This window comes from Nicotiana tomentosiformis, chromosome 4 (genome assembly GCF_000390325.3).
Source record: "Nicotiana tomentosiformis chromosome 4, ASM39032v3, whole genome shotgun sequence".
NCBI classification, from domain to species: Eukaryota; Viridiplantae; Streptophyta; class Magnoliopsida; order Solanales; family Solanaceae; genus Nicotiana; species Nicotiana tomentosiformis.
The window spans coordinates 36841298-36856617 of record NC_090815.1 but is presented as its reverse complement, the minus strand read 5'-3'; the positions used below and the strand labels follow the sequence as shown (position 1 = coordinate 36856617).

Here is a 15320-nt window from a genome sequence, read left to right as displayed (position 1 = left end):
TTTGGAAATCATGCTTTTTCATTAATTCTATAAACTCGTAATATTTTGAAAATTATGAATGAAGCTGCTAATGAGAATGAAAACGAAGTTGTTAATAAAATATTTTCAGTGTTTGATTAATGGAGTACATCTCCTCTTTATTCATGGATGAGTTTGGGTAGAAGGAAATCTAACAGGCTTGCTCGGCCGGGTTCTCTTGGTTGAGCTCCGGTCGCACTCCCCGAGTTTGGGGCATGACAATAACAAGGTATGCATACTTTCAAGTTCAACATTTAATGCCAAAACAGTAATTTCATGTCAAGTTCAACTGAAACATAGATAATATCTCTCAGAAATTCCCAAAACAGTGATATATGACAACTGAAGTACAACAATAATGAAATCAATGCATCGTCTCAGGGCAACAGTAACTCAGTCCTCCCATTTGCTTATCACTCGGCACTCGCACTCAGTAGGTACCTGCGCTCACTGGGGGTGTGTACAGACTCCGAAGGGGCTCCTTCAGCCCAAGCGCTATAATCCGCACGGACAATTCACGTGCTGCACGAACAACTCACGTGCTATAGTATAATATCTGGATCCGCACGGAAAACTCACGTGCTGCACAGACAACTCACGTGCTATAGTATAATATTTGGATCTGCACGGACAACTCACGTGCTATAGTATAATACCTCACAATCAGGCCCTCGGCCTCACTCAGTCATAAATCTCTCAAGTCTCTCGGGGTCTCAGTAATCATGAATATCAGCCCCAACAGAAATGACATAATGTATCAACAAGGAACAATAGAGACTAAGATAAAATAAACAGGTAATTTGTGACTGAGTACAAAACAATAATTTAGTAGATAATTCAACATGTACACGACCTCTGTATGTCCTTACAGTGACAACACATATTCTAAACCTCTGTTTTAAAAGGCGTTTCTGGGGAGAGCCCCGAGGCGAGGCGTACCAAAAATGCCCCGGGGCGATGGTGTGGGGCGAAAGTCTCAAGAGGCATACGCCCCGCAATTTGGGGCGTACACCCGGGCGTTCGGGGCGCGTTTGTTTAGTAAGGAGTAAGCCCCAGGTACTTTTTCAAATTAAAACAAAATTTGTTGAATTAGTCCTTCATATAATACCCAAATTCTCAAAAGTCAGTTTGGTAATTACTCAAAAGTATTAAATTTAAAAGTAAAGACCCTTTTTATAGTCTGCTAATATCTCCCAAAAGCAACGAATATTTAATTTTTTTTACAAATTCAAAGAGAACTACATTCTTCTTCATAGCAGCAAATTCAAATTTCAAATTGCAGGTTAATCATCATTTTTGTTCCTCCATATAGAAAACTTTATTCTTTGACTCAAATTACTTGTGCTTGTAAGTAACATATAATAGATTGTTTTGATTATTTTTTTGTGGGGATGGAGCACACATATATAGAGTTTTCTTCAATATTTATGCAATTTCACCTGTTTATAAATATTTACTGTCATTATATTATTTTATAAAATATAAAAAACTAAATACCTATGGGGCATACGCCCCACACCTCGGGGCTTACGCCCCGCTGAGGCATATGTAAAACGCCTCGCCTTACGCCACGCCTTTTAAAACACTGGTTTAAACATGATTTTTAACATGATTGGTGGCTCAATTTCTCTACTACATGGAGAATGTACATGCAACAATAGATTATTCAACTACACAATTCCATGGAATTTGACCAAGTCACAATTCCTACGGTGCACGCCCACACGCCCGTCACCTAGCATGTGTGTCACCTCAAAACCGATCACATAATACAAAATCCGGGATTTCATACCCTCAGAACCAAATTTAGAACTGTTACCTCAAACCGTAAAATGTTTTTATTCTGCTATGCCCTTGCCTCGCGAATCAGCCTCCAAACGCCTCGAATCTAGTCACAAATAATTCGATTTAGTCAATACAAATTATAGGAATTAATTCCATATGGAAATACTAATTTTCCAACAAAATCCGATATTGCACTCAAAAATCGCCCGTGGGGTCCAAGTCCCGGAACCCGACAAAAGTTACAAAATATGAACGCCCATTCAACCATGAGTCCAACCATACAAATTTTACCAAATTTCGACATCAACTCAACCCTCAAATCTTCAAATTAAACCAAAAGGTTTTTTCTTCTTCTAAATTTTCCAACTTAATTCACCAATTAAATGTTAGAAACAACCATGGATTCAAGTAATTTGACCAATATTGAGTTAAGAACACTTACCCCGTTATTTTCCTTGAAAATCTTCCGAACATTGCCTCTTCCCGAGCTCCAATTCGTCAAAAATGAAAAATGGGACGAAGTCCCATTTTCAGAACTTAAACTTTCTGTCTAGCATTCCTTCTTCGCGAACGCGACAAGTCCCTCGCGTTCACGAAGTACATTTTTGTGCTGCCCCAATTTCTTCTTCGCGAACGCGAAGGCAGCGTCGCGAACACAATGCTTTACCAATCTCAGACCTTCGCGAATGCGAAGCCTCTCACGCGATCGCGTAGGCCAATGCATTTGGTCCAACCCCAGCTCCCTCTCTTCTTCGCGAACGTGACTACCCTCTTGCGTTCACGATGCACAACCTGCCCAACCCTCAGCGAACGCATCCTCTCCTTCGCGAACGCGAACACGAAGAGCAAATCTTGCCTGCCCCTCAGTTCCTCTTCGCGAACGCAAGACTCCTTCCGTGAATGCGATGAAGGAAACCAGATAGTGCATCAGAAAAATTCCAGCAGCATTCCAAGTCCAAACCTTTATCCGTTAACCATCTGAAACTCACCCGAGGCCCCCGGGACCTCAACCAAATACACCAATAAGTCCTAAAATATCATACGAACTTAGTCGAAACCTCAAATCACGTCAAACAATGCTAAAACCATGAATCATACCCCAATTCAAGCCTAATAAAACTAAGGATTTTTAACTTCTACATTCAACGCTGAAACCTATCAAATCAAGTCCGATTGACCTCAAAATTTGCACACAAGTCATAAATGACATATTCCAATTTCCAGAATCGGATTTTGACCCCGATATCAAAAAGTCAACTCCCCTGTCAAACTTTCAAACTTAAATTTCTATTTAGCCATTCCAAGCTAAATTTAACTACGGACTTCCAAATAAGTTTTCGGACATGCTCCTAGGTCCAAAATCACCATACGGAGTTATTGGAATTATCAAAACTCTATTCCGGGTCTATTACACATAGTCAACATTCGATCAACTATTTCAACTTACGCTTTAAACCTTGGAACTAAGTGTTCCAATTCATTCCAATACCTCACCGGACCCGCACCAATTACTCCGGCAAGTCACATAACAACTATAAGGCATAAATTGAGCAGTAAATGGGGGAACGAGATTGTAATACTCAAAACGACTGATCGGGTCGTTACATGTACCCACTCGTCACCTCGCGTACACGACCTTCACATAACATGAATGACATAATCATCTCAAAGCCTAAGGGGTGATTTCCCCCACAAAAAGTTAGACAAGACACTTACCTTAACGGAGTTAGGCCGATATCCCAAAATAGCCTTCATGTGCGAAACGACGTTCGGATGGCTCCAATCTAATCAAAATATTTTTATAAATTAATTACAATTCATAGAAAACAATTTCGGATAATAATACGTCGATTTCTAATTTTATTCTAAAAGTCAACCGAAAGTTAATGCGGGGTCCGCCTCTCGGAACCCGACATAATTTTCACGAAATCTGAACGCCCATTCCTATACGAGTTCAACCATACTAATTTTATTAAATTCTGATAACGAATCGACCTCCAAATCTTACATTTTCGTTCTTGAAGAGTTTTACAAATTTCTCAATTTCTTCCATTTCATTCACTAATAATTGATGAAAATAATCATGGAATCATGAAGTATAATCACCTTTGGATATAGAACAGTTATCCCAATCCATATGGTAAAAATCGCCTGAAATATCGCTTTAATCCGAGCTCTATAGCTCCAAATATGTTAAAATGGCTGAAACCTCCGTTTTTAGAATTTGTCCAGGCAAGTCGCATTTGACATTTGAGACTTATAAATCGCATTTGACACCTGCGATTTTCCTCAGCCCCAGAAAAATAACAGTCTTTCTCGATACGGAAATGGGCATAACTCTCTCATACTATGTCCGGATGATGAATGGTTTAACTTTCTGGAAACTAGACACCAAGCGCTACAACTTTCATGTTTTTCTCATCTCCCAATTCATTATAGATGGCGAGATATAAGCTTCCAAAGGCAGCCCTGTGCAGCAGAAATTGCTTCTTCGCGATTTCAAACCTCTTCCCTGACAACCTGTAGTATATCTACCATAACTTTTTGTACACAACTCCAAATTCCAAACAATTTAAATTTCTAAAAACTAGACACAAAGGACTACAACTGTCATTTTTGGATCATCTCTAACTTTCTTATAGAGTGCGAGATATAAGCTTTCAAAGTTAGGCCTCTGCAGCAGAAATTTCTGCGATGCACACTGCCAGACAAAACAACTGCAGTACTACGCTTTAGTTAATAGATCATAAATTTCGGTACAAATGTCCAAATGATAAATGGTTTATATTTGGAAACTAGACTCAAAGGGCTCCAACTTTTATTTTTGGATCATCTCTAAATTTCTTTAATATTACGAGATATAAGCTTCCAAAATCAGCCCTGTGCAGCAGAAATTTCTGCGATGCATACTTTTGTAGCCAAAAATCAGAAGTTAAAAATGGCCTAAAAATATTTCGAAACCACTCCGAAACTCACCCGAGCCCCTCAGAACCCCGTCCGAACATACTAACAAGTCTCAAAATATATTACGGACCTACTTGAGATCTCAAATCACACATAACAACGGCGAAACTACAAATCACGTGTCGATTCGGACTTATGAGTTTATGAAATTTTCAATTCTGTAACTCGCGCCGAAACATGACAAATCAATTTAGAATGAGCTCAAATTTTGCGTAAATAACATAACGAAGCTACTGAAAATTTTCGGAACTATAATCCAAACCCGATATCGTCAAAGTCAACTATCGGTCAAACTTATAAATTCAAGCTTTATAAAATCAAGCCTTTTATTTTATTTTTTCAAAAACTAACGGAAAACGTGCCTACGCATCTTGGAATAACTATAAATTTTGTACGTAATTCATAAATATTATTACGAAACTGATCTAACTCTCGGAATCCAAATCGGGACCCAGTATTAACAAAAATCTTATTATGGCCAAATTTAGGAATTCTTTAAACCTTTAAATTTTTAATTTCCGTCAAATGGTGATAATTCAAACTAGGGACTTCCAAATTTGATTTTCGGCATATGTCCAAGTCCCAAATTACGATACAGACCCATCGAAACTGTCAAAATACTGATCCAGACCCGTTTGTCCAAAACATTGACCGTAGTCATCTCAAATGAGTTTGAAAGGTAAAATTTCACATTTTCTTAGATTTTTCACACAACATTTTTTTGGAAAACGATACAGATTGAGTACGTAAATTGAGGAAGGCTGAACGGAGCTATTCGAGGTCTCGAAATACATAAATGAGGGTTAAAATTAAAAAGGACCTATCGGGTCATCACGAAATACTTATATGGACTTATTCAACGGCTCGAAATAAGAAGCGAAGTGCTACAAACCAAAACGATAACTCAAGTCAAACTTAAGAATCCTTAAAGTCCCAACTTCCATGCAATAGTGTTGAAATGCTTTCGAGCTCCTATGGTCCTAATCTGAACATACGTACAAGTCTAACCACATATACTAAAGTCAAGGGAGTAAAGTTACTAATTTATCCTTTAACCTGCCAAATAGTAGGGTAGTATTCCAAATCCTTCTCAAACCCGTGAGATCCAAGCCATCCATACTCGCAAGTCATAAAATATCATGAGGATCTACTCTATGTCTCAAATTACATAACGAGATGCTAGAACTCAAAACGATTGATTGGATAGTTACATATTAGGAACTAATAACTTTCTAAAAAAATAAGTCAATCATTCTAATACCAAATTGAATATAAATATATTAGTCCGAGCTTTCTAATTCAACATGTTTAAGTCTGGAGAAGGACCGTACCCGCAAGGTATTGTGTTGAAGGTAGTCTACACTGATTTAAGCATTACTGGCTGATTGTACGACTCGAACTCGTGGCCTATAGGTCACATAGAAATAGTTTTACCGTTGCTCCAAGGCTCCCCTTCATTAAAATTTCCTATGTAATCAATTTAAATTAAAGTGATTTAAAACATAAATTATATTGTATTTGAATTAATTTATAATTCTAATTTTATAGTGATCTACTCTTTTATAGTGTTTAACATATTTACGTTTGGTCATTTTAACAGAAAAAATATTTATTATCACTTTTTACCAAATATATCAATAGCTTATTTTAACTTCATTACTTTGATCCGGATATGTAACTGCTTGCTTATAAAATAAGTTTCAACACCTAAAAGTACTTTTCATCACTTGATGCTTAAAAACACTTAAATTAGGCTGATCCAGATGGGCTCATAGCCAAAGGTTTATAACTTGCCACCTAGTATGTTTTTTTTAATTTCAATATGTTTATTTTAGCATCATCTTTTGTTAGAGATCCGTTATTTATTGCTTAATTGAAGGATGTATCGTCAAGACTATATTACAACCATGATATTAAATACTGTTCAGATTGCTATTATGTATGTTCTGAGCTTATTAGAATCTTTAGCTGGCAAACTTAAATGAAAAGATTCTTCAGACACGTATTTTTGATTCATAATTAATGTCATTGCAAAGTATAATCCAATCATGACATGGAGCAGTATTTACGTTGCCTCGACTAAAGTATAACAGTAGCACAGATGAGAAGGAAATGCATAACTATATGTGATCAAGTACCATTTATTATTTCTTCTGTATATCCATCTCTTTTTTATTTTTATTTTATTTCTTGTTGATTAGAATTTGAATTAATTTAAATTCTTATAATTCTCAAGCCCATAATATGAAACATCCTTCATAACAAGGGTTATATATTATGCTAGTGAAAGGTGTTTTATGATGTATCGACAAGACCTTTTTTTGTTTTTTTTCTTCCTCTAATTTCTATGCTCCAATCTGGAGGACTGATTCTCATTTATTCAATTTCCTAGGGTAACATCTTTACAGTGACAACTTTGAAATTTAACATTATTTTAAAGTATCCAGAATTTCAATACATGTTTTTGACTTTTTGATAGCTAAATAACCCACCAACTTCACACTTGGATAAAATCACTAATATGAAGTATATAAAATTCATCTGACCACATACTCAGAGTTCTACGGAGACATACGACTTAAAGTTGAATAAAAAAAAATGCTAATAGTGAATTGCCAATACCCAGTTGAAATCCTAACATGTGAATGTCTGCAATTAAAATGAAAGTGATCACGTGCCCCACTAATATAGTAAAATATGGGTAGTTTCACAATATATTCTAGCAGCCATTTTTTTAAATAACATAATATAATGGATCTAAATCTTCTTTCATACTCACATGCATCCTTCAAAAATAGTGGATCTTAACTCTTATTATAAATTCCTTTTCCGTGAAATCTGAGAGAGAAATGACACAAAATGATTGATTTTATTAGAGGCCATCTCTAGTAAGAAACTAATATTAAAATACTTAATGGAATGTTGAATATACAAGAAACATATTATAGAATTATTACTGACCATTCCAGATGCCAATTCATTGCCCGAGAGGTCTATAAATTACGCCATTTGCAAAGCAAGATTATACTCACACAAAAGTTTCATAAAGTGTGAAGTACTGGTCTCAATATGGCATTTCTTAAGCTTGATTTCATTTACGCAATTCTTCTCATGACAGCCACTAGTTAGTATCTATCTCATTTTATCTCTACTAATAACTCTACTCTAATGTTGTTTTTACAATGTATGTATGTACACATGTCTCTCTGTTCATGAAGTATAAATGTGCTTTATCTTGTTATATATATATTGTAATATAATTTTCATAATTATTATGGGGACATTTTTCAGTTAATTTGATGTGTTTCTGCAAGACGCAAGTGATGGCTGCACGGGATGCTGATTATGGTCTCTCAAATATCCAAAGGAGACTACTCCCGCAACTTAATACTTGTTTTAGATCTTGTCAATGGGACAGTGATTGCAGTGATTGTTGGGTTTGCTGTAAATGTGAATTCGCGACATTCTATACTCTCCAGTGCGGTCTCGGCGGGGGAGGCCATATATGACAGTAATGTCCTATTGAAATAATCTACTACAAAACTGTGTTGCTCGTATATGATATCCTGTACTTTTTATCAGTCCTTATATGTTTCTTCTCTCCGTTTTTATCATGTGTTGTATGAATAATGGTGTTTGTCAAATGATGACATTCGATTCAAGAATAAAGATACATTTATATTTTATATTGTCTTGGCTAGATTATGTTTATGCGTAATACATTTACAAATTTTATCTATAAATGTATTGCATGTATAAACTATTAAATTCTTTTCTATTTGTTTTTCTGTATAATATTTACACCTCACCTCACATCTTAATAAGAAAATACTCTTTTTGGATGATGTTGTCATGTCCCAAAATTGGATAGGACGTGATGGCGCTCAACTCAAAGCAAATCATGTTCTAACTAAATGAAATTCTTAACCGAACATCTTATCAAAGGAATCTATATATTTATATAACCTAGGGACATTAGCCAGTGACGTGGCACATCTCTTTAACAAGGAATGCTATTTATCTTTTTTTGTCATTTTTTGCCTTTTTTTCAATTTGAGTATATAATGTAAATACATAAAAACAACAAACAGTTGTGAGGGCAAATCAAGAGTTGCAATGGATGGCTAAATGACGGGTTCTTAAAAAATAAAAAATTGAAGCCAATTAATGTCCGGTTTCTGTAAATCTATATAATGTGGACGACTAATTCTTCGGCTCATTCATATATTTTCGATCTCCACAAAGAAGCTTCGTGTGGTCTCTTTGCCTGCGTATTCAAAATACGGTATTCTGTCCATTATTTTTCAGTTTTTTTTTTACTTTAAACCTTTTTACTAAATTAAAGGGAGCGATATAAAGGGGTTTCCGTCTAAGTCTTCGAGTCCTCGATTCGGTCCTCTCTTGGAAGTGGGAAGTGAGGGGGCAGTGCTAGCTGTCCATCTAGTCCATTCCGTCCTGCGTTGGAAAAACCTCTACTCTACCCCTATGTTCGTATGCCCCTATGTCCGTGCAAGCAGTGGATGCTTCAGGATTCCAATGTACTGCGTCCAAGATCAGAACGAGCTTGCCGGCGGACCACTGCCGTCCCATTCTTGAGTGAGCTGGAGCGCAGCCATCTTATCCACTGAACTAGCTAGAAGCTATCGCTTCGGGTCGAAGCACTAAAAGAAAAGGACCGACAACTCTATTATCAAAGAAATAAGGAAAGGGGCGACAATTTGGCACCAGATATCCGGAGGTGTGGAAAGAGCAGCTGTGAGAAGCGGAAAAACCATCAAAAAACGACGATTGTTCGTGGAGGTTTCTACAGAAAGACCCCTTGGTTCTGGCAAACGGATCACAATTACAGGTACCTGGGAGCATACCGATGGAATGAACGAAATACGAACAGTTAACATAATATGGTCATAGATCTTAGGTTGTAACTTGATCATGAGCGAATTTGTTGACTGTTTAAAGCGATTTGAAATGTTTAGCGTATGCGTGCAATCAATTCGTCGTCTTTTTCTTTGTGTTATGTTTATGAATTCCTATGTTTATTCTCTTACTTAATTTTTTCCTTTCCAGGTTATCATTTTCGCCTTGCTTAAATGACAAAATATGCTTAGTGAACTTGAACTGCTTTTGAGAATAACAACGAGATTGAAGAACTCAATTTTTGGTAAAATAATGGTAAACTCACCTTCTCGTAATCATGCTATTTCTTATGCGTTCCTTTGATCTTTGAGCTGTAAACCACAATAACCTGTAGGTATTTATTCTTAATTTATTAATATATTAAACAATGGAAATTGTGGTATAAGGCATGAACAATATATACCGTACAATGATTTGCTTCACTTTTTTGACCCAAGTTATTTGTGAACTGAAATACTTTTTTCACCCGACTTTTGATACTTTTAACATTAAAAAGACACTCGAAACTGCCCTAATGTTTGATACAAGTTTAGAAAAATCAGAAAGAATACATATTTGAAAATCTGAGTCTATCGCTGAATTGATATCGGTAGCCGAATACGTACCGTGGTAAAATTTAGTTTTGAGTTGTGTTGTTTAATTTTTCCCTTTGTGAATAATTTCTCTCTTTTATTTGTTTGTTCTACTTTTAATTGTTTTTTGCAAAAGCAGAACATACATACCCTTTTTTAAAATTACCTTGTACAAAATACATATCCTTTTTTAAAATACATTTTTGTTGTAAAATTTTCGATAATTTCAGTTTACATCTTTCATTTATATAACTTTGGGTCTTCCTACTGTACCAATTTTTCATATTATTGTTAGAAAAGTATCAGTTGATCAGAACGTACGAAGGGCTTGCAGGGTGAACGGCATTTTGTTGTACTACTAACACTAGATGCACTAGAGTAGTTTAGTAGCGCCTTTTGAATCGCGATCTGATTATTTAAAATAATATAATTTGTTAATTTGAAATTTTGGGTTTAAAAAAAATTTAAACCTTAATTTTACGTTTGATTTTAGGAACTCGGGAACTAGAGCTAATGATGATGACTGAATTGTGTATGCAAACAAATTTTAATATGAATAAACTCATCTAGTACAGGCTGAATTCATAATTTGAAGGGGTAGTTTGAATATATGTTCACCGTATAATTTAATAAAGAGTATAAAATTTAATTTATATGATGGTATTTGAATTTAGAGAGTGAAACGAGTAAAATGAGTTCTCTTTTTCCATGATTATTTCATATTCTTTTTAAAGATTTTGAATGGTTAATTATTGTGACATATAATACTTTATATAATTATCAAGTATGCAAATTTTATTCCAAAAATCTTAAAAACTTCTATGTCTAAATTCTTGGTTGAGTTAAGGAGATTGACTCTCAAAAATTATAAAACATAAATTAATATAGATGAAGTATAAAATATAAATCTGTGTAAAATGGATAAGAGAATGTGAAGAACGGAAGTAAATGAGAAGCGTAACCTCTTTCTCAATCAGAAATAGAAAAAAAATATAACGAGATAGTATGTCTTGAATATAGAATAAATTACGTCTATTTATCAACGACTAAATGGTCCAAAAATAATCTACGATTCAAGGATTATAGTATTTTATATATAGTATATATTTGTGAGTTCATCAATATAAAGAATTATCTTGAATTACACTAATACGAATATATAAGTAAGATTATTTTTATATGCATATACATGAATGGATTAATCTCTTCTATCTCGACCAAATTCACTAATATCTTTAACAATCGCGCGCGAAGCGCGAAATTTCACTAGTTTATAAATAAATCTTACGATAATAACCGTCTGCAAACTAAATTTTAACATGTTTGACAATTGAACCCACTAGAAAAGGCATGAGTCTCTAATTGAAAACAAATTGAGTACATAGATCTTTAGGGTATTCCCCTAGAATGATATAAGTGATAAATAATAATAGCTAAAGGTCTGAAAAGAATATTGACATCGCTGAAAAGATATTACGACCAAAAATTCACACAGTCGTAGTGGCACCTAACCCCAGTGCCAGGTAAACCAAACATAGAATAAGGTAACTCAAGTTAAGGATCAAAACAACAAGAATGAAAATAACTTAATTTTATACAACATCCCAAATACTGGTAGTACAAGTCATGAGCCACTATGATTTAGATTTATAAACCGATATGAAGAATAAGTATAATATTTGTTTAAAGTTTACATAAACATACCATGAACAAAAGGTAGCTTGAAACTGGAATGCTGGTACGTCTTCAATGCAAGGTTTAATTTTGTCTTCCACAGCTACGCAGCTCCAAGATCTTCATGCAAGGTGCAAAGTGTAGTATGAGTACAACCGAACCCATGTACCCAGTAAATATTTTGATTAAACTCGATGAAGTAGTGACGAGGTTTTAAGTTAAAAGTACTCACTTATTATTTTACCTGTACAGATGATATGTAGAAAGAGCAATACGAGATAGAAAAACGGATAACCACATAATAAAAGAAGCATGAATATAAATGACATAGGGTCCCAAAATATCATCACTTCTCAGTCACACAACACAATACGGTAACAGAAATCGACATCCAAGAATGACCATAATACATCTTCTCCGTTGCGGTGCGCAACCCGATCAACATATATATATATATATATATCAATACCGCTGCGGCGTGCAACCAGATCCTATATATAATAGCAATATCATTGCAGCGTGCAACCCGATCCCATATATAATATCAATATCATTACGGCGTGCAACGCGATCCCATATATACCCTTACAACATGCAACCTAATCCCATATATAATAAGATCATATGAAACTACAGCAACAACCAAGCATAAGAAAGTTCACAATGTAACATCAAGAAAATGAACACACGGTATTCAGCTAAGAAACACAACTCAAACGAAGTAAAATGAGTAGCCCAGTATCCAAATTTAGTCTCCCGTATAGAATGACAAGGCTTCCACAAAGCACAAACACATAACTAATTTAAAAGTCACTCAATCCGACTAAGCAAAGAAGAGTAGGACACGAAACGAGTAAATATGTTTGGAAGTAAAAACAAGTATCAAATAGAGGCATTTAATAAGTAAAATCATGTAACAAGTAGAGGCATGGAGCAAGTAAAAACATATAGTAAGTGAAGGCATGTAGTAAGTGAAGGTATGTAATAGGTAAATGCGTCTAATAAATCAATCACATAACAAATAGAGGCATGTAATATGTAAGGACTAGTAACAAGTAAAAGCGTGAATTCAGAGTGACATGTAGTAGAAATAATTCAAGTAGAAGCGTAAGAGTAATAGTAACAGACATGGTAAGAACATGGAAATAGTAGAAACAAGCCAAATAGAAAACACAAAGATAACTACATAAGAAACACAAGCTTGAAAGCAGCATACAAAATATCAAACATTAATATAAACCAAAGTAGAGTGCATGTAAGTGTTTAGCGTTCAAGTAATTATAACAAAAATCCAACTCCCATTCTATTCACACGGAAATAACATATCGGCCAATCTTATTTCAAATCGCACGGAAATACTCATCTGTGACGATTCGATAGGTCATTTTGAGTTCTAGCCCTTATTTCTATATTTTATGACCTTGATCAGCTCCGTTTAGTGTATTTCGATTTGCGTATGTAGTCCGTATTTTTTTTTTGGAATGATTTTAAGTAGAAAATTAAAAAAAAAACCTAATTTTTAGCTTATAAAATGACTTGAGGTGAGTATGGTCAATATTTTATATAAACGATTCCGGATCAGTATTTTGACGATCCTGGTGGGTCCGCATCGTGATTTTGGACTTGGACACATGCCCAAAATTAAATTCGAAAGTTGCTAACTTAATTTGACTTGATTTGATGAAAATTAGTAATTTGAAAGTTTAAAGATTTTTTAGGTTTGATCGTAGATTGGCTTTATGGCTACCAGGTTCAGATTTTGATTCTGGGACTTAGTACATGTCCATTTTACTATTTAAAACTTGTCTGCAAATTTTGGTAGAAAACAGAATTGATTTGATAGGATTCGGACGCTCAGTTGTGAATTTGGAAGTTCTTGAGTTTCTTTAAAAATTTCATGCATTTTGATGTCCGATTCATAGTTCTAGGTGCTATTTTGGTATTTTGATTGCGTGATCCAATTAGTATGATGTTATTACACTTGTGTGGATATTTGGTTTGGAGCCCAAGGGGCTCGGGTGAGTTTCAGACGAGTTTGGATAGTGCATAGATTGTTTGTGCAATTCAAAGTTTTGGTGTCTGATGCAGATCTCGCATTTGCGAGCCTCGCTTATGCGTACAAATGCTTGCATTTGTGAGAAGGCTCTAGGATTGGGTAACCTCGCATTTGCGAGGAAATGGTTCGCAATTGCGAACAACACATGATCGTTGTTGCGATCATTTGATCGCATTTGCGATGCCTGGCAACAATAGAGTATTTTCGCAATTGCGAAGATTATGGCCGCAATTGTGAAGGTGGGATTTTTGCATATGCGATAATTTGGTCGCAATTGCAAACAAGACATCGTAATTGCGACATCTGCAGTTGGGTAAAAGAGGAGAAAACGGGACTTATCTCATATTACACCATTTATCAACCCTAAATACTCTAGAGGCGATTTTCCAAGAGGTTTTTCTTCCCAAATTCACTGGTAAGTAATTTTAATCTATTTCTTTTCAATTCCCCATTACTTTTCATGAGATTTCAATATCAAATTTAGGATTTTCATGGTATAATTTAGGGATTTGGGTATAATTTGGGGATTTTTGTAATATTGAGATTTAGACCTCAAATTGAGGTCGTATTTCGAAACATATCATATAACCGGGCTCAGAGGTGAATGGGTAATCAGGTTTTGGTCTGAACCTTGGTTTATGACCAAGCGATCCTGGGGTTGACTTTTGTTGAGTTTTTCAAAAATGATCAAAATTGAACCTTTATCATTAATGGGTAGATTCTAAAACCTATTTTGAATTATTTGAACTATATTTGGCTAGATTTGATTGGTTTGGAGGCTAATTTTAGAGGAAAAGTCACGGTTGAGCATTGATTTGGTTGCAGAGTGAGGCAAGTGTTGTGGTTAACCTTGAGTTGAGGGATTAGGACTTGCTGGGCTATTTCCTACATATTTTTTATGTGTGGGGACAACGTATATGTGGGGTGACGAGTATCTATGCGTTGTCATTAGGTTATAACATGCGGGTGGAAGTTGTTTCTTTGTATTGTATTGTTTCATTGATTATGTGTCACGACCCAAAATTCCCACCTTCGGACCGTGATGGCGCCTAATATTTCACTTGCTAGGCAAGCCAACATTAGAATAATATTATCCATTTTTAAAATAATTTTAAATTTATTAATAACAAGGAAACAAATGCGGAAGTAAAGTTTAAAATATAGTGAAATAATTCATCAAACAACGGTGTCTAAATACCATGCCAGAATTGGTGTCACAAGTGTACGAGCTTCTAGAATAAATACAAATAAAGGTCTGAATAATATAAAGCTGTCTGGAAATAAACACACAGCTAAAGTACAATAGACGGGGACTTCAGAACTGCGGACGCCAT

The 15320-nt window shown here is 35.2% G+C and overlaps 1 long non-coding RNA gene across 1 annotated transcript; it reads left to right on the top strand.

Annotated features, from left to right (window-relative positions):
- The first annotated feature begins 7772 nt into the window (after positions 1 to 7772).
- On the top strand, positions 7773 to 8455 carry LOC104097072 (uncharacterized). The gene is made up of 2 exons (XR_686461.3): positions 7773 to 7891; positions 8059 to 8455. It is a non-coding gene; the product is annotated as an uncharacterized lncRNA (long non-coding RNA).
- Positions 8456 to 15320: the final 6865 nt, after the last annotated feature.